The sequence below is a fragment of the Solanum verrucosum genome, unplaced genomic scaffold, assembly GCF_900185275.1.
Source record: "Solanum verrucosum unplaced genomic scaffold, falcon-dt-bn FXZP01000252.1, whole genome shotgun sequence".
NCBI classification, from domain to species: domain Eukaryota; kingdom Viridiplantae; phylum Streptophyta; class Magnoliopsida; order Solanales; family Solanaceae; genus Solanum; species Solanum verrucosum.
In genome coordinates, this window is record NW_026019988.1 from 6,264,195 (window position 1) to 6,290,750 (window position 26,556).

Here is a 26,556-nt window from a genome sequence, read left to right on the forward strand (position 1 = left end):
ACAAAAGGAGGATATGGAGTGCTTTCTTGGATCATAAATGTCCAAAAAGTTTACCTCCAATGCTTTTTTTACAGCAAGATCGCGAAGTAGATCATGAATCCTACATTTACTAACTTTTTCCCAAAATGTTCTTGCCGCTTGTATCAAGCTTCGTCTTATCAGCTCATTCAAGAAGCCTTCAGCAACATCTTCCATTATTTCTTTACCTGTTGGTACGAATCCTTCAGCCAATCACAACCATAATATGTGATTAACATGGACCACGTGATCTTCTGGAAAAATACCAAAGTACAGGAAACACTGCTTGAGCGCAGTTGACAAATTGTTGTAGCTCAATGATAGTATGCAGGAGACTTCACTAGAGTCGTCTTTAATGTTTTGCCAAAGGTGGTCTTCACCTTTTGCCATTCTTCGAACCCCCTTTTATGTGAAAGTAGTCCGCTTAGTACAATAACTGCAAGAAGTAAACCTCCACACTTGTCCACCATTTCCTTTGCTAGCCTTTCCATTGCTGAGACCATTGCCCGAACATCAAGTTGTTTCCTACAAAAGAGATCCCAACTTTCTTCTTGGCTCAGGAAACGAAGTCTATAGACAAAACCTTTGTTATCTGCTCTTTCAGCGACATCCTCTTTGCGTGTGGTAATAATAACTCTGCTGCCGTTCTTGCTATCTGGAAATGCTCGTTTCAAACTTTCCCATGCTTCTCTATGCCATAAATCATCGACCACCACAAGGTATTTGGGTTCTTTTAATCACGAAGGACTCTCTCTGTCATCTTTTCCAACAAGTCTAGAGTTTCCTTGGTGCAACCTTGGATGGATTTTATGATATGCTTTTTCTTAAGTTATGACTAAACTAAATTAATTATATCGAATTTTTTTCTTCAATGCCAAACCAAATCCTTGATTGAGTTCCTTTTTCTTGATTTGATTCAGTCTAATCAAATAAGCACTTCAACTTTGAGAGTGTACATTTATACATCTCAATTTGGTCTTAATTGACAATTAAACACTTCAATTTGTCATCATTGTGTTTAATGAACACCTGACGTTGACGTGACACATAAGTTTTGAATTAGGTGCCTAGATGATCATTTTGAAAGTTAGAGTGCTCAATTGATTGTTCGAATATGAGACTCGATAATTAGGATACTTTAGGTGTATCTTTCACCATCATCTGTTTAATTAATAATAGAACAATATTGATCATGATGATTCATATAACCATTTGTCAACCCTCAATATTCTTTGGGATTGAGACTTAAGGGTGTGTTTGGTATGGAGGAAATTGTTTTCTTAGAAAATAAGCTGGTTTCTAACTTATTTTCTCATGTTTGGTTGATGAATGAAATTTTATTTTGAGTGTTTGGTTGGTGAATGAAAAACATTTTTCAGAAAAAAAAACTTTTATTTTGGCTAGAGATAAAGAAATACATTTTAGGAAAATAGTTTTTGATCTGAAAATCAACTCTGATAACTGATCCAGGACTTGACCTCGACTCCCAACCTAGGACTCGACATTGACCTTGACCCTAATCTTTTACTCGATGATTGTTTCGGGTCTCGATCTCGACACCTAACGCGAGATCCAAACCAAGATTCGACCTCAACACTCGATGTGAAACCTGACCCCGACACTTGACCTAACTTCCAAATTGAGATTTAATCCCAACTCCCTATCAAGGACTTGACTTTCAAATCGGAATTCAACCACGATACCCTACCTCGATAACTAATCCAGGACTCAAATCCGTCAACTGACCTGGGACTAGATCTCAACTCTTGACTCAAAACCTAACTCTGACACTCAATTTGGAACCCCACATCGACACCTGACTCGGGAATAAACCTCGACATCCAATCCAAGATTCGACCTCAAATCCTGACCTGGGACTCGACACCCAAATCAGAATTTGATTTAGATCCATCTCCTGAGTCGGGTCTCGAATCGAGGTCGAGAGTCGGGTCCTGAATCAAGAATCAGGAGTCAGATCCCGAATTTGTATCGAGAATAACTCGAGACTTGAGTTAGGGTGAAAAGTTGAGGTGTGAGGTTCAAAAAGAGTTCTGAAAATTGTTTTCCTAATTTTCTAGAGGTGAGTCATTTTCCTTAAATTTGAGGAAAACAAGTTGATTTGGAAAATATTTTCCTTCATACCACATACACTGTCAGTTGGTTTGAAAACAAATTATGCTGGAATTAGTTATGTCAGATAAATTTTTATTGCTTCTTTGATTTGTCATATTCAAAATAGGCATAATACATATATTGGACCCTAAACTTGGATTTAAATTTAAATTTTGACCTCCAACTTTCATAGAGCACAAACAAACACTTTAACTATCCAACCTTTTAATAAATAAACACGCGAATCTTACTTGGCAAAACGCATGATGTGCACGTATTCTGCGCAAGTTAGGAGTAATTTTGGAGTCCCACAACAGTAAAAAAAATGCTGAAATGACAGCTCTACCCCTGGATTCCGGCCAATCTCTGGCAACCCAAAACCCCCGTTCATTTTCTTCTTTTTCAGGCAAAACGCCACCACCAAATGACCCCAAACAAGTACCTCCAACCCAGCCGGTCTCCTTCTTCCTCCACACCGGAGCACAACCCATGAAACGATCGAGCTTGCTAAACCCACCAAATACCCGACCCCAAACCCATCAGATCCGCCATCTCCGGCGAGAATCATCACGAAACAACACTGCTGCAACCAACAGACCCAACAACCACAAACACCTAAACCAAGAAGCCAGCCATCAACAAACTTCTAAGCTTTGTCAAACAATGAGCTCCAAGCTCTAAAAAACATTAGGAGGAATTAATTTTGATTCTTGTATATAAATTAAAATTAATTTTGATTTTTTTTAGTTTTAAAATGACGTGTAAAATATTTAATTAGTTGGCAGCCATTGAGTGGCTCACTAATACACGTTGGAGCGTTTGCATTTCACGGTATTTGGCTGTAAAAATTGCGTGTTTATTTATTTAAAAGTTGGATAATTAAAGTGCTTGTTTGTGTACTATGAAAGTTGGAGGTCAAAGTTAAAATTTGAAGTCAAGTTTAGGGTCCAATATATGTATTATGCCTTCAAAATAATATGCATTACTTAATGAATGGAGGTTTTGGGTGGTTTCAAGTGGTGTTTGATGGCCGAAAAAGGGAGGAGTAATGGATGTGTTTGTTCACTTATTTGGGGGTCATTTGGTGGTGGCGTTATGCTTGAAAAAGAAGAAAATGAATGGGGGATTTGGGTTGCCAGAGATTGGCCGGAATTCGGGTGGTAGAGTTGTCATTTCTCCTAACTCATGCAGAATACGTACACATCACGCGTTTTTCCAAGTATGACTCGCGTGTTTATTTATTAAAAGGTTGGATAGTTGAAGTGCTTGTTTGTGCACTATGAAAGTTGGAGGTCAAAGTTAAATTTTGAAGCCAAGTTTAGGGTCAAATATATGTATTATGCCTAATTTTTAAGAATAAGTTGTTTGTCTCCACCTTTTTTTTTTTTTTTATATATTTTCTTTGCAAGTGTTAGTTATTCATTCTTAAAAATAAAATTTACATCTTATTGAACTTAAATATTTTTGTGTGTACATTATATTGCAACGATGTCTATTGTGAGTCATGACATCTCCCCTATTGGGGATGATAGACCATCACTATACTTCTCCACAAATTTTCAGAAGATTCAATCTTGTCGTTTGAGAGAAATCAAGTTGCAAAGTTTGACAAAATTTTGTTTTGTATAATAGGGTATAAAATTATACATTACTAGTTAAATCACCCGCGCCTCGCGCGGGAATTTAATATCATGGGATTTATAAAATAATACTTAAAACATATCTGTCACTAAAATTAAAGACATAATACATAAATTGGACCCTAAACTTGGCTTCGAATTTTAAGTATGACCTCTAACTTTCAAAGTGCACAAGTAGGCACTTCAACTATCCAATTCTTAAACAAAAAAACACGCGAATCCAACCTGGCATAACGCGTGATTGAGACGCAATTCAGGCGCGTCAGGGTATTTTTCGAGGCCCACAACAGTAAAAAAAAGCGAAAATGACAATTTTACCCTTAATGAATCCGTTTTAAATATATCTTTATTTTTTTCAAATCAAAATCCCATTTTCTTGTTCTTCTTCCTAATTCTAGTACTCAAGCTTTTTTTCTCTTTTTGTGCACAATTTCTGGTCGTTTTTTATGTAATGGCTTCTAATTTTTTTTGTCATTGTGTAAAAAGAACTATAATGAAGATTTCTTGGTCTGCAAATAATTCAGGTATAAAAAAAAGTGAATTTACATTCATGGTGACAACTTCTACCAAAAATAAACTTTCAAAAAGCAATAATTAACATAACCAGACTAAATTGAGGAAGAACAACACATAAACATCCAAAAGATAAGAACTTTGACCACAAATCTTTACAATTTTACTTTGATTTGCAAAGAAATTAGGGCTAGGGCTTCGCTGATGTTGAGTGAAAATCGAGCAAATTGGGAAAAGAAAATACGACCCTACCCTTTTGTATTTTTTTTTTTTTTTAATTATAAAATACGTGGCAGCCACTGAGTGGCTCAATAAGCCACGTAGGAGCATTTGTATATCACACAATTTGGCTGTTGGATTCGTGTGTTTTTTTGTTTAAGAATTGGATAGTTAAAGTGCCTACTTGTGCACTATGAAAGTTAGAGGTCATACTTAAAATTTGAAGCCAAGTTTAGGGTTCAATTTATGTATTATGCCAAAATTAAAACATTATATTATCTTATCTACAATATTGCGTAGTAACAAATATTAATAATGTAAAGGAAGATGATAATTATAACGTCTTATCACTTATCCTTCAATCAATCATCTTTAATTTGATTTTTTAATTTATCCTTTTGCTTCCAAGAAGTGTTACTATTTGATATTTTTGGGGAATCAAATGAACATCAACCGGAGATATAAAATTTTCTAATAAATAAATAATCGTTGGTGAAGGGATAAATAAATTTTAAAAGACTGAAAAAGTGAATAAATATTCTAATTCTAACGTGTAGAAAGTTTAACCCTACCATTTGCTTTACATATATCATTTTAAAGTTCCCTATTTAAATATATCATAAGTAATTATTAAAATGAAAAATTAAAGGGAGAATGTATCATATTGGACAATAATTCAACTTATTATATATACTTGAAAGGGAAAATATTACATAAAACTATTCAGTTTATTTGGGTGTTTTTTTAAAAATCAACATACCAGAGTGATGAAGTTCAATTTGAAACTAAAATTTCAGTAGAGAAAACTTGCGTGAATACTCAATTAACGTGTGTTATTTAATTTGTACTAACAATAACTTTGCAGTAACATAAACAACAAAGTTTAAAGGGAAAATGCATAAGTACCCCCCTCAGCCTATACCCGAAATCCCAGAGACACACCTAACCTTTACTAAGGTCCTATTACCCCCCCGAACTTAATTTATCTATAATATTCTACCCCTTTTCAGCCTACGTGGCACTATCTTTGAAAATTTTGTCAACATGCGCTGGGCCCACAAGATAGTGCCACGTAGGCCAAAAAGGGGTAGAATATTACATATAAAATAAGTCCGGGGGGGGGGGTAATAGGACCTTAGTAAAGGTTAGGTGTGTCTCTGGGATTTCGGGCATAGGCTGGGGGGGTACTTATGCATTTTCCCAAGTTTAAAACAAACATACCAGGATCTATAACAATAGAATGAAATAGACTGGAAAAAATTGAGCCCATTAAATGCATAGTGTTTCTTTAAGAAAATTATTCCCCTCTAGTACCCGAGGTTTAAAGGAATAGATCCTCTCAAGGATAGAATGATTCTATTCACCAGTGTATTGATACAAAAATAATATTTAATTGTGCAGAAGAAGAAGAAGTTCAAAATTTTCATTGTTTCAAAATGAGAGGAAATCTCTCTATTTATAGACAACAAAGGGTAGTGTGAACAAATATACAGAATCTTGGTTTGTGATGACGCCACGTAGGTGGGCATAGGGTTCTCTTTTATATATATATATGATTGTATATATGTGTATAAATACCTCTTATGATTTCGTATAATATCGTGTATAAACATTGTATATCAAGTTTTACAATATTTTGTAAAAAAGAAATATAAAAGTTTTGTATATTATTGTACCATATGTATATTATTGTATACTAGATGCATATTAATTAAATAATCACAAAATCATTTTTGCATACAATCCCCAACTCCCCCCCCCCCACCCCCACCCCCCAAAAAAAATAATCTCTTCCAACCAATTCCACACACAAAAAAAAAAAGCCAAAAACCAAAAAAATCCTCATTTTTGCATAGAATCACAAAATCAGTAAATTGACGGAAACTTGATTGATGCTTGGACAACCCATCTTCATCAACTTGAATGTCTTCATCTTCTGTTTAACAAAAATATTATTATTTATATAAAAAAGAAAAAAAAATGAAGGATTGGGATGTATTTGTATATTTACCTTACCTATTATCATATAAGACTTCATATATGTTTGAAATGCTTCACGCCTTTCATTCTCTCAGGAATCTCCTTTAGCTTTGGACAATCATAGATACCAAGATCTTTAATGAGAGGCATGTCATTTGTGCCTAAATGCCATCTTTCTAAGTTCTCAAGACCATAAAGATGTAATCACTGCACATTAGTTCTTCTCCTTCATAAGCTTCATCCAATTGGAGATTCCTTAGGTTTGGCAACATTCCCAAAATAGGCATCGGATCTTTTGCCAGTCTTGACTGCCAAAGATCTATCATTGTGATGGAATCTGGAAACACAGGCAGTTTCTCTAATCCCCCACCTAACGACAATTTCTGGAGCTTTTCACAACTATTAACAAATTCAAGGGATGGGAATGGATATGTATATTGTTGACCAAATGAAATATACAATGTGAGAGTGTTAAGGTTTTTCAAGCTGCTAATGTTGTTTAGGGAGTAAGATTTGTATATATTAGCCATCTCTAATTCTCGAAGATTGACTAAATCAACTGGGTCAACATCTTTCCACTGATCACAATTAACGCGAAGAACTTGAAGACTAGTGAGTTTGCTTATACCTGCCAGAGGTTTAGAATATGGAACAACTAAATGTCTTAAATTTATTAGGTCAGCTGTTTCGGGGGGTAATTGGCAAGAGCATGTGTCCGTATTGACAACAACAAGTGTCTGTAAATTCTTGAGTTTGCCGATGGAGGAGGGAATATTACGGACACGTCTCAAGCTTAACAACTTGAGGTTGGAGCACATTACAAAAATGTGGATCAAAGAACATAATTGACCTCAACTTCGAGTTAGAAAGATCAAGTGATGAGAGGTACCTTTCTCCTTCACTATGAATGGCTTGTCTGATACATGAAGTGGATTTCAAGTTCTTTCTTGGATCATAAATGTCAAAGAACTTTACCTCCAATGCCTTTCGTATGGCAAGATCACGAAGTATATCATGAACCTTACAATTAGTAACTTTTTCCCAAAATGTATCCACCACTTGAACCAAGCTTCGTCTTATCAGCTCATTCAAGAAGCCTTCAGGGACATCCTCCATTCTTTCTTCTCCTCTTGGTATGATGAAACCCTCTCCCATCCACAACCGCATTATGTCGTCAGCATCGATCACTTGATCTTCTGGAAAAATATCAAAGTACAGAAAACACTGCTTGAGCACAATTGACAAATCATTATAGCTCAATGATAGTATATAGGAGATTTCAATAGTCATCTTCAATGTTCTTCCAAAGGCAGTGTTTCACCTTTTTCCATTCGTCTAGCCCCCTTTATGCGAAAGTAGTCCACTCAATACAACAATTGCAAGAGGTAAGCCTCTACACTTTTCCACCATATCCTTAGCTAGACGTTCCATTGCTGGAACCATTGCTCGAACATCGAGTAGTTTCCTACAAAAGAGATCCCAACTTTCTTCTTGGGTTAGGAAACAAAGTTCATGGACAAAACCTCTGTCGTCTGCTCTTTCAGCGACATCCACTTTGCGTGTGGTAATAATAACTCTGCTGCCATTATTGCTATCCGGGAATGCTCTTTCCAAACTCTTCCATGCTTCTCTCTGCCACACATCATCAACCACCACAAGGTATTTGCGTTCTGTTAACAGCTTACGAAGGTAAATTTGTAGATCTCTTTCTGCCATCCTTTCCAACAAATCGAGAGTTTCCTTGGTGCAACCTTGGATGGATTTTATTATAGTTTTAAGAAGATCCATGGTGTTGTACTCTTGAGAAACACATATCCAAGCACGTGTAGGGAAGGTATTGACTATACTAGGACTTCTGTAGAGGTTTCTCGCAAGAGTGGTCTTGCCTAAACCGCCCATGCCATAAATGGAGAGGACACTTCCACGAGGCTCTGCTTTCAGAATTTCAGCTAGCAATATTTCTACAACATCCTGAAATCCAACAAAAATGTAATCGTGGTCATCCACATATGAGGTAGTTCTCCTCAATGTTGTAACCTGATTACTTGGCCCTTCTCCAGCATTACTATTGATATTTGTAATACCATAAGTGTCTCGTTTGCGACAGATATCCATGATTCGTTGCTTGAGTGATTGAATCTCCTTGGCGACATTGTAGAATTTCTTCTCCTTCCTTCATATGCAAGCGCACGCCTTGAGACGACTAGCACCTTTACCAGCCTCTAAAATGTAAGTCTCGAGTATATCAACAGCGTCATTAGCAATAGAGTTCATCTCAATTACCCATTGTTGAATTGTATGATCTCCATAATTGTTTTAGTTCTGTATCTTTGAGGAAAGACTGCATGAAGAGAAGCTCAGTTCTCAGCCACTTCATATCCTCTCTTAGACTTAAACGTAGGTTAACTTCCTGAATGAGGAAATCACCCAATTTTTGAACTGCAAATGACACAACGGCATCAGCCATCTTTAGGAATATGGAAATTAATCAATATTTTTTTTTGTAAAAGGTAAAGTGTGTATGGAAATTAGTAGATTGAGAGTTTGATAAGAGTTAAATATTGTTGTCATGGAATTCAGTATTTAAAGCTTCAAAAATTCAGTGTAAAGGAATATTGTTATCATGGGAATATTGTTAAAAGTCTTAAAGTAGAAAGATGATAAAGTTGAGGGTAATGATAAAGAGAAGTATATATTCTCTCTGACGGCAAAAAAAAACAAAGAAAAGTATATATTCTCTCTGACAGCGAAAAAACAAAGAAAAAAATATTCCCATGATAAATTTATGCTCCAATGTATACAAACATTATGTAAAATGTTCTGTCCAGTTAAATTTAAGGGTATTTTAGCCAATAAAATTTTCATTAAATAAGCAATAGGAATAAAATTAAAGACAATGCATTTGAGAGGAAAAAATATCAAAATGTCACATCAAATTGGCATTTGTGCGAATGACCTTTTTTTTTTTTTTTTAACTGCCGTTCATTTACTTGGGCTACATAATTTTGGGATTTGTGATTTTTAAATTTTCGTGATATCAATGTGGTATAAAATTATTTTATTAATGGTAAAATAAGAAATTTTAAATTAATTATGTTCAAATTTAATCTTTTAATAATAGATACCTTACTGTTCTTTTTAAGTTTCCTCGTTTGGGGAATCTATTGGAAAAAATGATGAGCATGGCTTCTCAATTTTTTGAAGATGTGTTTTGTAACATTGAAGAGAAGAAATAAAATATTCAATAAGTTAGCACAAATTAATTCGAATTCAGCCATGAAGGTTAACTTGAAGTTTGAGCGCGTCAAATCTTTCTATGGATTGCTTCTTTCGCTTTTTTTGCAGTCAAAATTTTAAATTTTAATTTGATGTAATTGTGATAGCGAAGACCAAGTATATGTTTGAAGGACAAATAGTCATGAGGAAATAGATCTAAGCTAGACTTATGATTTTGAAAGGAGAGCCTCATGATATTAATAGGATTATGGAACTAATTAGGCAATAATGTATAGTGAAGGGGGTAAATAGTACTTAGGTTGTGAAAGGGAATGAGGCGATAAAATGTAACTAGGTAGACTAGGGGATAAAGATTGATTACTTGTCATGAGGTCTTAGTCGGCGACTGTGTCTTAATTTTATCCAGTAGTCATAAGTTAGTATATTATGTGAACAATTACATTGATATCCATGTTTAGTACTAGACACTAAGCTTGAATTTGAGATGAGTATCGTGATAAAAAGAATGGCAATATGGGGGGTAATGATGTTAGTGTAACATCCGACGATTTGAAATAGCTAAGAAGAGGCTTGGAATTTGAAAATTTTCATTTTTGGAAAGGATTTAAAAATCTGGAAATTTGGCTAAGTGTGGAAATCAGTGAGTTTTTGGCCAACTTTGAGCAGTCATAACTTCCATCTCAGGATGAGTTAGGAGTAGTTCCAGTTATGGTTGTGAAGCTTATGGAATGATCTTTCCAACGCCGCCAAGTTTGCTCGATTCCGAGTTCGTATGAGCGAGTTATGGCCATTGAAAGTCGTGCAGTTGGCAGGGAATCCGTCCGGAAAATTAAGGGCATTTTAGTCTTTTCCCTAGCCAAGTCTTTTGGGATTATATTGTTGTATAGGGCTGATCCTTGGATCATTTTGTCCCATTTTAAAGAGAGAAAGTTAGGGTTCTTGAGAGTGAAGAAGAGAAGAAGAAGAGAAGAAGGAGAAGAAGAAGAGAAGAAGAGGAGATCAACAAGTTTCCGTCGTGGAAATCGTCGGGGGTGATCCCTATCAAGGTATGTGAGTTTCTTTGTGTGGGTTGATCTTTTCCCCCACACACCAAGCTCATTTTATGATTTGAGGAAAGATTGGAATTGTTGTTGAAGTTGTTAGTTGTTGTTGATGTTGTTAGTTGTGTTGTTGAAGTTGTTGTTGGTTGTGAGACATGATTGAGTTGTGTTTTGAGTTGTAATCCATGGTATGTTGAGGGATATGATGATCCTTAGTGTTTGGGGTTCGATCCTTTGAAGTAAGGATGGTTTAGAGTTGAAGAAAAGAGGGAGAAAAGTCGGGTTTCTGGGCAAGGGGATTGGCGCGTCGCGCCTATCATCACGCCCCAAGAGGGGCTCTGAAGCCCAGCCCTTGGGGCGGCGCGCCACTCAGAGCACCAGCAGGCCATCTCTGAAGTTTTTGGCTTGGCGCTCCGCGCCTCTCAGAGCGCCAAGTTTTCCCATTCGTTTCCCATCTTCTCATGCATGTTCCTAGGTGTTATACCTATGTTCCCTAGTTGTTTCCAACACCCCAAAGTGTTTCTAAACATCCCGAACTCATCTATAAACATGCGATTATATGTCTTGAATCCATAGTTCAATTCAAGGCAAGTTAGTATCAAGTTAAAGAGAAGTTAGAGTCAAGTCAAGCCAAGTTAAGAAGTAAGTTCAAGCAAGTCTTCAAAGTTATTCAAGAGTCTTCATTGAACGTTTTAACTTCATTCTAAGGCTCAAGTTCCAAGTTAAGTATAGAGTTTCAAGTCAAGTAAAGAGCTTAGAGTTTCAAGCTAAGTAAAGAGTCTCAAGACTCAAGTTAAGTCAAGAATGTAAGTTGAGTTTATTTCTCAAAAGCTATTAGGGAACTATGTATTCCCAAAGAAGTTTCTAAATGTTTTTACATTTGAGTAAGAAAGGAACTATGATTCCAAAAGAGCCTTAGGGCTAGTTTTCAAGAAAAGGAACATCGTTTCCAAGTGAGCCTTTGGGCTAGATTTTGAGTAATTATCTCATTTAAAGAAAGATGTGTTTAAAACACTTATGAGTCAAAAGCATTTTGGGAGTAGTATCGAGCACCGATTTGGGGACGCGAGTTCATATTAAACTCAACTCTCTACATGGGAGTTAACGGGTCATACTTTTTAGATGAACCCGTAAGATTGAGCTAGTGGATCCACTTAGTAAAGTTAGCTTCCTATATCAAGACCAGGTATAGGATGGTCCTCAGGCAACGTGAGGTAAAATGTTGTATCATTAGCTTTCTATATCACGGCAAGGTATAGGATGGTCCTCGAGCAACGTGAGGTAAAACGTTGTATCACCACTCATATTCATAGTGGTGGTTTGTCGGTTAGAGAAGCTCCCACAGTAGAAAGAGCATGGTTCCTCGAGGGTTCTGCTTAGTATGGATGGGGTATGGGACTTCATTCATACATTGCACAAGTAGACCTTGAGAGGAAACATTGTATTTTCATGATATTATAAATATGATTTTTACGTCATGTTTTAAGATTTTTACAAGCTTTATATATTGCATGTGTCTTATTGCGTTATATATTGAGTTCAGTTATTCATGAGTTGAACAGAGCCAAGGTAAGTGTTCTCTTGTACTCTTTTCAAGCTTAAGTGGTGGTTTAGATTTCCAGCTCGCATACTCGTACATTCAATGTACTGATGCCAGTTGGCCTGCATCTTATGACAATGCAGACACAGGTACCCCGGATCAGCATCCTGCACGTCGTTGATCCAGCTGAGCACTCCAGAGTCAATGGTGAGCCTCCTTGCTTTCCGGAGGACTCAATTATTTTGTGTTCTTATTTTTGTTATATTAGGGTGTTGCGGGGTCTGTCCTAACATCCATCTCAGTATGTAGAGGCTTCATAGACAGTCAGTCAGTTAGTATTGAGTCTCTCATCTATGTATATATGTAAATATTCTATTTTGAGACTCGAGATGCCTTTTGGCATGTTATGCATCAGTTGGTTGTTTTATAACCTTTCATTGCATTGAATTATTCTGTTAAGTCAGGTTTCCGCTGAGTTAAGAAAGCCAGGCCAAGGGTTCGCTTGGGGCCAGCAATGGTCTCCGAGTGTCGGTCCCGCCCAGGGTGTAGGCTCGGGGCATGACAGTTAGTTTTGAGATTTGATTTAGTAGGCTTGACATAGAGTAAGTGAGGAATTAAGGTGTTAATTTGCATTAAATGTGAGTGGTACAAGTGTGGTATTATGACCCTTAGACGAGAGTAATGAAGTGTGGCTACGCCATTAGATAAACAAGAGCACTAAGATGTGTACCCAAGATCGTATATAGTTAGATGAGACTCTAATTAAGTTTATGATTTTCTATGTGTGCCTAGATAATATATTTGAGTTGTCCATGTGAAGTAGACTGATGCAAGCATTCTTTATTACCCTTAAGAGTTTGGTCGAAAGAATCATACATAGACAATGACGAGCCTCTTAATTAAATACAATTCAAGTTTTCTCTAGTTAGGTAGATATGAACTTAGAAGGACGGTATTAGTAGGCTAAGAAAGAGACGTCAGACTATTAATTAAGAGTTAGATAAAATTATAATCCAATGCGGGTAACGATTATCAAAAGACTTCTATAGAAGCAAGAATAAGTTAAGAGAAGCAGCTTAGAAAGAAGCTCTAAAAGGAATCTTAGTACCTGCGCATGGAGAGTTTAATAGACATGGGATTAGCATTTTTTCGAATGTTAGAGTAAAGTGAATATAGACTAGTATAGAGAATATGTAATAGGTCCATAGCCTTAGGGTGTCAGCTTCTGACCTAAGGGGGAGATGATAAGGTAAGGAACCAAGTCAAGCGTTGATAATCATATAATGATGTGTTCAGAAAAAATTATGGTGATATATCAATCCATTCATAGTCTAGAGTATTCCTCAAAGTTAAGTCGTTACAACACCTTGTTGATTTCTCACATATTAGCATTATGTCCATGACCTATGCTCAAACGCTTCAGATCATAAATTCATATCTATGTTCACTTCCCAGAATAAGAGGCAGAAACTTTAGCCCATTGATCTTTATCTTACTCTATAAGGTGATGAATATCAGCCTCCTGATATGAATCTATTCATATAAGCACTCATGTCTCATAGTATGTTGAGTCTTACATATTCTTATATCAAACAAGTTTCTGGATACGTGATTTGCATGTTTGTCCCATGTAATTTTTTATAGATCGATAAAATGATTAAAATTATAGAATTACGACATTCGAAAATTCATAGAAAATCAAATTAAAGAAGTCTAATAATGAGAAAAACAAATAAAAACATAAAAGAAAAAATACAACGTACACACCCTTCTTAAGACTTTGATCATAATAATACAAATGGATGAAAATACAAAATCAATACATAAATTCCGAGTTCTTATCAACACCTTCTTCTACAATCAATCAAAATTCAAGAATCTTCTTCACCAAGTTAAACTAAAACATAAATCAAATAGTAAATAATAATATTAATTACATGTTACCTTATAAATATAAGCTCTTAAACACAAAAGAAAATAAATTTACTTGTCCACATAGTATTGAGGAAAATGCAAAACAATAAAAAAAATTTATAGAAAGAAGAGAATCATAATTTACTATTCATTTGTACACCTTTATATAGTGCAAGCAAGATAAGAAAGATGAGTAATAGATACTTATTAATACTAATTACAATTGGAAGCTCAAAGGATAAAACAAATGAGGTTGAAATACGAAAAGACTATAGCGCAAATAATGTATTTAAGAATTTTTATAGGTAGCATCTCTTAATAATTGGAAGTTATGAATATGAAAAGAATAAGAGTTATAAATATTAAGAGTAACAATCTAATAGATAATTAAACATGAGTCATGAAAATGAATTTAAAATAAATAAAGGAGAAAAATAATAAATAAAGAAGAGAAAAAAATTTAGTTCGTATGATATTAAGTGCAATGAAAATAAATACAAAAAAAAAAAGGAAAATATAAAAAAATATGTAGTTAATTAATTTTTAAAACGATAAAAATATCTAATATCTTTCTATGGATATTTTAGTCATTCTTCAATTGACTTAACACTTTTCCACTTTTAATATTTAATCATAATATGGTATGATTATTATTAAATATTTAATTAATTAGATATTTTATAATATATTAAACTAGGTAATTTATCCGCGCTTTGCGAGAGCATAAATAATCTCCTTAAACTTTTGAACACCCTTTCTAATATACTATTATAAGAAGAAAAGAAAAAGAGTAAATTTTAGTAGGTTTTAAGAACATTTAAACATAAATTAAATGATTTGACATTATTACATATCTCAAGAATCATATATATATATATATAAGAGAACTCTGGACTCGCCTACTTGGCGCCACCACAAACAAGGATTCACTTTTAATTTATTTTATTTCCAAAACTAGCCTTCCCCTTTCATGAAAAGTTGTGACTTTTATGAAAATTTGCAACTTTTATGAAGAGTTGCGACTTTTATGAAAAGTTGCAACTTTTATGAAAAATTATGACTTTTTTAAAGGTTGTGACCTTTTGTAACTTTTCCAAAGAGTTGTGACAATTCCGATAAGACACAATAAACATTTGTTCACACTACCCTTCGTTGTCTATAAATAGAGGAATTTCCTCTCATTTTAAACAACGAAAAATTTGAATTTCTTCTTCTTCTAAACAATTAAATATTTGTGTATTTTGCTCCTGTTGAATGACTCACTGACACCATTGTTTTTGTATCAATACAATGGTGAATAGAATTGTTCTATCCTGAGAGGATCTATGCCTTTAAACCTCGGGTACTAGAGGGGAATAATTTCCTTAAGGGGGACTGTGCATTCAGTGGGCTCAATTTTTTCCATTATGTTTCATTCTATTGTTACATATCCTGATATGTTTTTTACGGTCATTAATTTATGTTTATATTATTAATTGTTATTTTTGAGTACATGCTTTAAACTTTGTTGTTTATGTTTCTGCAAAATTATTGTTATAAGTATTTGTTAGTACAAATTAAATAACAAACATTAATTGAGTATTCAAGCAAGTTTTCTCTACTGAAATTGTTGAAGGTACGATAAAAAATGCCCTTACAAATCTCTAATTTCTTCATCAATAATGCCATTCCTTCACATACAAGGATGAGATTTTGTGTTCTTTAGAAAATCCTTTGAGAGTTAATAACTTTGCATACCCATATTTTTTGGTTTTTATGTTGTTGTAATCTGTTTTTACTAAATTTTATATGTGGATATTATGAGTACTTTAATGATTGAAAGTTGATTGAAGTGTTAGTCAATTTTTTGAGGTAAATAACAAATGTTAATTGAGTATTCAAGCAAGGTTTCTCTGCTGGAATTGTTGAAGGTACAATAAAAAAGCCCTTACAAATCTCTAATTTCTTCATCAATAACGTCATTCCTTCACATACAAGGATGAGATTTTGTGTTCTTTAGAAAATCCTTTGAGAGTTAATAACTTTGCATGCCCATATTTTTTGGTTTTTATGTTGTTGTTATCTATTTTTACTAAATTTTATATGTGGATATTATGAGTACTTTAAGGATTGAAAGTTGATTGAAGTGTTAGTCAATTTTTTGAGGTATGTTATTTCAAAACATGAGAACTTTTTTGGTTAGAATGATTTGTTATCATCATTGGATATCTCATAGTTTACTCCCTTTAATGTAAGTTTTTTCTCGCTGTTTTGTTGTCTCCTTAAAATTGTATTGATTGTTTTTCGTTGGTATGTATATGATCTGATCACTTGGAAAAAGCTTTCGCCCTTTTAATGTCTTTCTTTTTTTCTTTCTCATTCGGCTCTTCTAAATATTTTTGGTGTGAGTTATGACTATTTTCGGCAAGCTTAATTTGAAGGATATGAAACAAAACCTGCTCTAAATAAAAGTAATGTCTTAAACTACAAAAGATATGTCTATTAACATAGATTTATTGTCCTTCATGTCCCAAGTCATTGTTGAGCGTTTGAGTTATCTAGGTTAGATTCATTTTTAGTTTTTTAATGTTCGAGAATATTTCTTTAACATGAGTAGACTCCAACATTTTGATCTACTTGTACTTTCATAATGCAACAATTATACATACATATTTCTGAAAAAATCGTAAAGTTGCATTGATTAAGCATCTAGAAGGGTCTTCAGAGAAGCAATTAATGAAGAATGAATTTTTAAAAGGGTCAACAATATTATTTTGCTGTTGTTTCAATTTTATTTTTCTCCTTCTATAATTTTTTTAGAGTAACAAAGTAACAATAACGAAAAGTGGTGAACGTTTGACCTCAGACAAGTAGATTGTCTCTAAAAAAAATTTATTTATGTTGTTGTGGTGTACAATTTCAACGGTCTTAACTTATTTATAACTAATATTGATTATCGAAAACTTTCACATAATTTTTTTCACAAGAAGTTATTCTAACAATAAAATTATCAGATTCTATATTTTTCATGTACAAAAAATAGAAAAAATGATGTTTAATCGCTACATAAAAACATCACTCAGTTTTAACAAGACAATTATATCATCAAACATATATTAAGATAAATTATGTAAAAATAAAAATGATTAGATATGAAGATATTTTTAATCATTCATTATATATTTACAATTCTTGAGATATGTGATAATGTTAAATCATTTAATTTCTATTGAAATATTTTTAAAATCTACTAATTTTTTTTCTTATAACAATCATTATTGGAAAGGTTGTTCAAAAGCTTAGAAAAATTATTTCGCACGGGTAAATTACCTAGTTGTAAATATATAATGAATGATTCATTTTTATCTTTTACATAATTTATCATAATATATATTTGATGATATAATTGTCTTGTTATTTTTCACTATATATACACAATATATAACATTTAGTAAATGAATATATTGTATTGAATTGATCAAAATGATTTATTCCACATTGAATATACCAAACAACTTTTCAAAATCTCCATATGTTTATTACTACGAAGAAATGTTTTATTTTTTGCATTAGGAATCGGGAGATAAAACATTTACAAAAATTGAATACACATAACTCCATGTCTTTTGATCTATCTAGTTCATTCATTTGCTATATTATTATTTATATTTATTAGAAGATAGACTTACTTTCTAGAGAAAAAAAAATAGGAGTTAAATAAATCATATATATATATATATATATATATAAAGCTGGATACAAGATTGTTGATGTGGCACCTCTCAAAATCAAGGATTCTTATTTCTCTATTATTATTTTTTTGAGCTTTTTATTAAGTTTTAATTTGTGTAATATGTTTGAAAAAACAAATGTCATCTCATTTATTAATAAAAGATGAAACGACCATTTTTCACCTTTTCCTGTATTGTTTTTGTTTCATTTCTGCTACTAATAAATGAATTTAAAAGACTCATAAATAAAATATAAATAAACGTAGCAATTAGATACCATCATTTAACATGCACTTTTTTTTTTTTTTTTTTTTTTTTACCGTGGTTTCCGGGCGTCGCTTTGCGAACCCGACTAGCTGTACCCACCGGGTCCCGCTGTTTCAAGGCGGGTCCACCACGGTTAGTTCCACGGGGCCCTGGAGACGCGGCCGGTTTGTAATGCCTCCAGTGGCCCTGCTGGGGCTCAAACCGGCGACCTGAAGGACTTTGTCCCAGGCCTTTACCAGCTGAGCTACCCCTCAGGGTTATTTAACATGCACTTAAAACTCAGAATTTGTAGCAAAATTAGAAGCAATCGTTACCTAACCGAAAAACCCAAACGTCTCATCATAAAATTTGCTTAGGCAAATTGGCCATCGATCTGTTGCAATTCCCCAATATATGTTAAATTGTGCCTTCACAGGTCTTAGGCAATATTTATAAATAATTATATATCTATACAACATCATCAAATTAAACTCAATCATGTTTGCTTTCCTTCTGTAGTATGTGTACTATCTTTTTTTATTTTATTTTTTATCATAATTGTTTTGCAGTTACATATCATTATCGGCAACCAAATATCATCATCGGATATGTCATTTTTGTGCAGGCAACAGAAAGATTTCAGGTAAAATTATTAGGATCTCAGATATTCGTTTAAGTGGAGAGAACTACAAGTATATCATCTTCTCAAATGTTTTTATAATTTTCATAAGTTATTCTTTTACATGTTTGTTCTATTTGTGGAGTTTGAAGAACATTTCTATCTTTAGAGTGTATTGAAACAAAAGGGAAATATAAAACAACTGTGAAGGACAAAGAAACAACCAAAGGTGAAGAAAACACGAGCATGTCGGTCCTTTTTTTAAAATTATAATGTAACTATACTATCTGAGAGAGAATAGTACTAATGAACTTGAAAAGTGAATAATAAAAAATTTAAAACAGTTTAACATACGAGTTCTTGCTCGATAAAGCACTATCATTCACAAGTATTTTGATATCTTTGACTCATCTATTTACCTATAGTATTCTTTCTTTCTTCTACCAAATAGAATGTTAATTTTTTGTTGTAGCAAGCAACACTTTATATGAAAGCTAACATGTTTAAAATTTATAAAGTATATATAAACAATTCTTTATGGTTTATAACATTTAAAGAATTTTCAAAACAATTAGCATTATAGTTCATAAACTATATAGTAGTAAATCAATTTTCAAATTAATAATGAATTTGTTAAATGAGTAATTCCACTGCGCGTAGCGCGGCCAAATTCACTAGTGGCAAAATATTAATGGGTATTTTCGTGTATATATATATATATATTAAATAGCCTAATGCATTGAACTAAGTGTATATTTATATTCTTGTACAATATTATTGTAGGAATAATATTTGATTGAAGGATATTAATGTCATTCAATATTTTATGGACATTTTGATAATTCAATTTTAAAAATATTTTGGTTCCACTTATATATATACTTACTATTTACTAATTTAATAGAAGTTTTATTTCTCTTTTTTTATATGTGAAGAAAAAATGACAAATTATTACTATTTAATATTTAATTAATAAAATATTTTACAACTTTTTTATTTAGTATAGGGGTAAAATGACGATCCAACTTCAAATTTTGGAGCTTTCCACTTTTAATAATAATTATTATTTATTATTTATTTATGATAATATGATGATAAGTTAGGAAAATGCAGAGGTGTAGTTATGAAGTTGATTTTAAATGGAAAAATAATTTTTTAAAATGATTTTTAAAAAATAAATTAATAGGTAAGGGGTTTTTTTCATAATTCAACTTTTGACTTAGATTCTTCCTACTTTTAATAGCATATGATGATGATGATGTGATTTCTCGAATGAATGGTTTTCATGATTTTTCGCTCTAAGCTCCTCCACTGATCCTTTTTTCATGATAGGTATGAGAAGATTGATATTTCTTATTGTGATAGTGATGGTGTGCTTATTCCATCTAAGGTTGACAAATGGTTGTAGCTCAATGATAGTATGTAGGAGAATTCAATAGAGTCGTCTTTAATGTTCTGCCAAAGGCGGTCCTGCACCTTTTGCCATTCTTCTAGCCTCCTTAATACAACAATTGCAAGAGGTAAACCTCTACACTTGTCCACCATATCCATAGCTTGCTAGCCTCTCCATTGCTGAGGTCATTGCTCGAACATCAAGTAGTTTCCTACAAAAGAGATCCCAACTTTCTTCATGGCTTAGAAACAAAGTTTATGGACAAAACCTTTGTCGTCTGCTCTTTCAACGACATCCTCTTTGGGCGTGGTAATAATAACTCTGCTTCCATTCTTGCTATCCGGGAATGCTCTTTTCAAATTCTTCCATGCTTCTCTCTGCCATACATCACATTTGCATTCTTTTAATAGATCACGAAAATAAATTTCTAGATTTCCTTCTGTCATCCTTTCCAATAAATCTAGAGTCAGTTAGGTGAAGAAGGCATGTAATTAAATTTGAGTCAGTAAATTAGACTTGTAGTGATTGGATTAGTTTGGTATGCGTTGCATCTCTAATTTTGCAGTATAGGTAGTTTTCGAATCTGTCTGAAACCAAAAACCAAAAACTTAAGATACCAAAAAATACTAAATTGTGGACAAGTGAGAGTACCATATACTATTTTTAAATTCATTTTGTTGGTGTATATGCATTTTATTATTAAAATAAAATATTAAGTGCATAAGTTAGTGGGTATAAATTGTGGTAGAAGATGACTATTGGTTCTTGTAACCTATATGGCCATTAGTTCTTGTAACTATCATGGTCATTAGTTTCTTGTAACTCATATGACCATTAGTTTCTTGTAACTCATGTAACATCTATCACATTTATCCACCCACATTACTACCCATCATTCTACCTATTGATTATATGGAAGACTTCTTCACCTATAAATAGTTGTGTTTCTTCCTTTGTGAAGTATCTCAAAAAGATGAGAAGTGTGAAGTAATATTGTAGTGTGTAATAGTGAAAGAGAGAGTTGAGATATAGAAAAATATTCAAAGTCTTCAACTATATTCACTATATACAAGAGATTATTTATATGTTGAAGGAAGGTGTTCTTATGTGGAGCTTTGGACTCTTTAACTAATCCGGAGTTGCTTGAGTTGTACACATTGTTGGGCTGTTGTATCCTAGAGGGGACAAGTCAAGAGTGATACTGCTGGATCGGTGTAGATTATGCCGCAGTGGGCTTGAATCTCCTTAAAGAGAGCGAGATATCCGTGCCTCAGCCTAAAGATTTGTTTATGCATTTTTTGTCATCTTATTTACTTATTATATTTAGGGTATATTACACCAACACATTTTAACGTATAAAGCATTGTCTTAAATGTGGCTAAGTAGGGGAACATACAGTAGACAATTAATTTAAGTAGGGGAACATACAGTAGACAATTAATTAAAACATCACAAAATCATTTTTGCCAAAAACAGCTATCTTCAAACCAATTACACTCACTCAAAAAGCTTAAAACAATAAGAAATCAAACACTAAAACCACTCTCATTGACAGCCCTGAAATAACCAATGTCTTCAAGTGCTTGGCAGAAACACTAAAATCTACGATTATGAGGCCAAAATAAGACATGATATATGCTTCAAAAGCTTCACCACGTATAATTCCTCTTCAACAACTCCACCTCTTTCATTCTCTCAGGAATCTCCTTTAAATTTGGACAGTCATGGATACCAAGACCTTTAATCAGAGGCATGGCACTTGTGCCTAAATACCATCTTTCTAGCTTCTCAAGATCATAAAGACGAAGGAACTCTAGTTGACTGAAGCTGTTATCACTGCACATTATTTCTTTTCCTTCATAAGCTCTAAGCAAATCGAGATTCCTCAGGTTTGGCAATATTCCCAAAATAGGCATCAGATCTTCTGTCAGTACTGAGAACCTCAGAACCATCGTTGTGATGGAATTTGGAAACAGATGACACAGTTTCTCTATTCTCCCTTCTAACCTCAATTTCTGGAGCTTTTCACCACAATTAACAAATTCAAGAGATGGGAATGATTCATCAGCACAACACAACAATCTGAGAGTGCTAAGGTTTTTCAAGGTGCTAATGTTGTTTAGGGAGTAAGATTTGGTAATATCATGCATGCTTAATTTTCGAAGATTGACTAAATCAACAGGGTCAACATTTTTCCATTGATCACAACAGATGTTTTAAAGAACTTGAAGACTAGTGAGTTTGCTTATACGTTCCAGAGGTTTTGAATACAGGGAAACTAAATGTCTTAGATTTATTAGGTCAGCTGTCTCATGGGGTAGTTCACAATACTGTATGCCGTCATTGACATACAGTGTCTGTAAATTCTTGAGGTTGCGAATGGAAGAGGCAAGACCTTGGATGCCTCTCAATCTTAAGAACTTGGGGTGGTACAAACTTCCTATGGCATCAGGTACTATAGACACACATATAGATGTTGGAACACACTCCTGAAGTTTATAAGACTCATCTTACGAAAATTTTGATCGAAGAACATAATTGACCTCAACTTTAAGTTAGAAAGATCAAGTGAGAGGTACCTTTCTCCTTCACTATGAATCACATGTCTGATACATAAAGAGGATATGGAGTGGCTTCTTGGATCATAAATGTCAAAGAAGTTTACCTCCAATGCCTTTTGTATCGCAAGATCATGGAGTAAATCATGAACCCTACAACAATTGCAAGAGGTAAGCCTCTACAACAATTACTTTCGTCTTGCCCCCTTTTATGCGAAAGTAGTCCGCTCAATACAACAATTGCAAGAGGTAAGCCTCTACACTTTTCCACCATATCCTTAGCTAGACTTTCCATTTCTGGAACCATTACTTGAACATCAAGTAGTTTCCTACAAAAGAGATCCCAACTTTCTTGTTGGGTTAGGAAACGAAGTTTATGGACAAAACCTCTATCGTCTTCTCTTTCAACGACATCCTCTTTGCGCGTGGTAATAATGACTCTGCTGCCATTCTTGCCATCCGGGAATGCTCTTTTCAAACTCTCCCATGCTTCTATCTGCCATACATCATCAACCACCACAAGGTATTTGTGCTCTTTTAATAGATCACGAAGGTAAATTTCTAGATCTCTTTCTGTTATCCTTTCCAACAAATCTAGAGTTTGCTTAGTGCAACCTTGGATGGATTTTATGATATTCCTAAGGAGATCCATTGTGTTGTACTCTTGAGAAACACATATCCATGCGCGTGTAGGGAAGCTATTGACTATATTAGGACTGTTCTAGAGGTTTCTTGCAAGAGTGGTCTTGCCTAATCCGCCCATGCCAATAAATGGAAACAACACTTCGACGAGTCTCTGCTTTGAGAAGTTCATCTAGCAATGTTTGTACAACATCTTGAAGTCCAACAAAAATGTAATCCTGGTCATCCACATAGGAGATAGTTCTCCTCAATGTTCTAACCATGGCAGACTGATTACTTGGCCCTTCTCCAGCATTACTATTGATATTTGTAATACCATAAGAGTCTCGTTTGCGAGAGATATCCATGATTTGGAACAACTATCCATAATACTAAAGGTATTTTGGATTATGTTCATTAAGATGTTTGGGGTGCTTCCAAAACACCTTTATTAGGTGGGAAACACTATTTTGTAACCTTTGTTGATGACTTTTCCCTAAGATTGTGGTGTATACGATGAAAACAAAGATGAAGTATTGGGAATTTTTCTCAAATGGAAGGCGATGATAGAAACTCAAAGTGGCAAAAAGATCAAGTGTCTTCGCACAGACAATGGTGGAGAATACAAAAATGATCTTTTTCAGAAAATTTGTGAGGAAAATGGCATCGTCAGACATTTCACCGTTAGAAATACACCACAACAGAATGGAGTGGAAGAATGCATGGACCGAACTTTGCTGGAGAAGGTTCGGTGTATGTTGTCCAATGTTGACTTGGGCAAAGAATTTTGGGCTGAGACAATAACATATGCATGTCACCTCATTAATCGTCTACCATCTGCTGCTATTGGTGGGAAGACACCATTAGAAAAATGGTATGGAAAACCTGCTGAAGATTATGGTTCTTTATATGTATTTGGCTCAATTGCATATTATCATGTAAGATCATGGAGTAAATCATGAACCCTACAACAATTGCAAGAGGTAAGCCTCTACAACAATTACTTTCGTCTTGCCCCCTTTTATGCGAAAGTAGTCCGCTCAATACAACAATTGCAAGAGGTAAGCCTCTACACTTTTCGACCATATCCTTAGCTAGACTTTTCATTTCTGGAACCATTGTTCGAACATCAAGTAGTTTCCTACTAAAGAGATCCTAACTTTCTTCTTGGCTTAGGAAACGAAGTTTATGGACAAAACCTCTATTGTCTGCTCTTTCAGCGACATCCTCTTTGTGCGTGGTAATAATGACTCTGCTGCCATTCTTGCCATCCGGGAATGCTCTTTTCAAACTCTCCCATGCTTCTATCTGCCATACATCATCAACCACCACAAGGTATTTGTGCTCTTTTAATAGATAACGAAGGTAAATTTCTAGATCTCTTTCTGTTATCCTTTCCAACAAATCTAGAGTTTCCTTAGTGCAACCTTGGATGGATTTTATGATATTCCTAAGGAGATCCATTGTGTTGTACTCTTGAGAAACACATATCCATGCGCGTGTAGGGAAGCTATTGACTATATTAGGATTGTTGTAGAGGTTTCTTGCAAAAGTGGTCTTGCCTAATCCACCCATGCCAATAAATGGAGACAACACTTCAACGAGTCTCTGCTTTGAGAAGTTCATCTAACAATGTTTGTACAACATCTTGAAGTCGAACAAAAATGTAATCCTGGTCATCCACATAGGAGGCAGTTCTCTTCAATGTTCTAACCATGGCAGACTGATTACTTGGCCCTTCTCCAGCATTACTATTGATATTTGTAATACCATAAGTGTCTCGTTTGCGAGAGATATCCATGATTTGGAACAATTATCCATAATACTAAAGGTATTTTGGATTATGTTCATTCAGATGTTTGGGGTGCTTCCAAAACACATTTATTAGGTAGGAAACACTATTTTGTAACCTTTGTTGATGACTTTTCCCTAAGATTGTGGGTGTATACGATGAAAACAAAAGATGAAGTATTGGGAATTTTTCTCAAATGGAAGGTGATGATAGAAACTCAAAGTGGCAAAAAGATCAAGTGTCTTCGCACAGACAATGGTGGAGAATACAAAAATGATCTTTTTCAGAAAATTTGTGAGGAAAATGGCATCGTCAGACATTTCACCGTTAGAAATACACCACAACAGAATGGAGTGGAAGAATGCATGGACCGAACTTTGCTGGAGAAGGTTCGGTGTATGTTGTCCAATGTTGACTTGGGCAAAGAATTTTGGGCTGAGACAATAACATATGCATGTCACCTCATTAATCGTCTACCATCTGCTGCTATTGGTGGGAAGACACCATTAGAAAAATGGTATGGAAAACCTGCTGAAGATTATGGTTCTTTATATGTATTTGGCTCAATTGCATATTATCATGTAAGGGAGTCAAAATTGGACCCAAGAACAAAGAAAGCTTTATTTATGGGAATTACTTCTGGAGTCGAGGGATATCGTTTATGGTGTCCAGCGACAAGAAAAATTATTTTCAGCAGGGATGTTACCTTTGATGAATCTGCCTTAACAAATAAGGTAACAGTTGAAGAAGTCAAACAAACTGATGGTGCTTCAAAGCAGGTGGAGTTTGAGGGAAATATAATTTTCCCAAAACATGGATCAAATGAGGAAACAACAGAAGTTTTTCCTCTGGAAGAAGAGCCAGTCGAAGGGGAGGTTCCATCTCAAGAACCTCAACCACAACTTGAATCAATAGCAACCAGCAAGCCAAAAAGGACAATAAGAAAACCTGCTCGACTCATAGATGTGGTGGCTTGTGCGGACTCAATTGCAGCGGATGACATTCCTACCACTTATAAAGATGCAGTCCAAAGTTCAGAAGAAGATAAGTGGAGGTTTGCCATAGATGAAGAAATGCAGTCCTTTCATCAGAATCATGCATGGAAATTGGCCAATCTCCCGGATGGCAAGAAAGCAATTGGGTGCAAATGGGTATTTGCAAAGAAAGAAGGATTTCCTAACCAAGAAGATGTTCGCTACAAAGCAAGATTGGTGGCCAAAGGATACACTCAAAAGGAGGGAATTGACTATAATGAGGTATTTTCTCCAATTGTGAAACACTCCTCCATTAGAGTTTTGTTGGCTTTGGTAGCACAGTTGAATTTTGAACTAGTTCAGTTGGATGTAAAAACTGCATTTTTACATGGAGACTTGGAAGAGGAAATCTACATGACTCAGCCAGAAG

At 34.3% G+C, this 26,556-nt stretch overlaps 1 protein-coding gene, 1 long non-coding RNA gene and 1 pseudogene across 3 annotated transcripts in view; 2 read left to right on the top strand and 1 right to left on the bottom strand.

Moving 5' to 3' along the window:
• The window catches only part of LOC125818757 (uncharacterized), a 70,791-nt gene that overhangs the window by 42,496 nt on the left and 1,739 nt on the right, over nucleotides 1–26,556 (top strand). The gene's annotated exons all lie outside the window — the stretch shown is intronic.
• On the top strand, nucleotides 511–24,872 carry LOC125818776 (uncharacterized). Its single transcript, XR_007442417.1, has 3 exons — nucleotides 511–737; nucleotides 23,263–23,292; nucleotides 24,726–24,872. It is a non-coding gene; the product is annotated as an uncharacterized LOC125818776 (long non-coding RNA).
• LOC125818773 (disease resistance protein RPP13-like) lies at nucleotides 524–8,597 on the bottom strand (annotated as a pseudogene).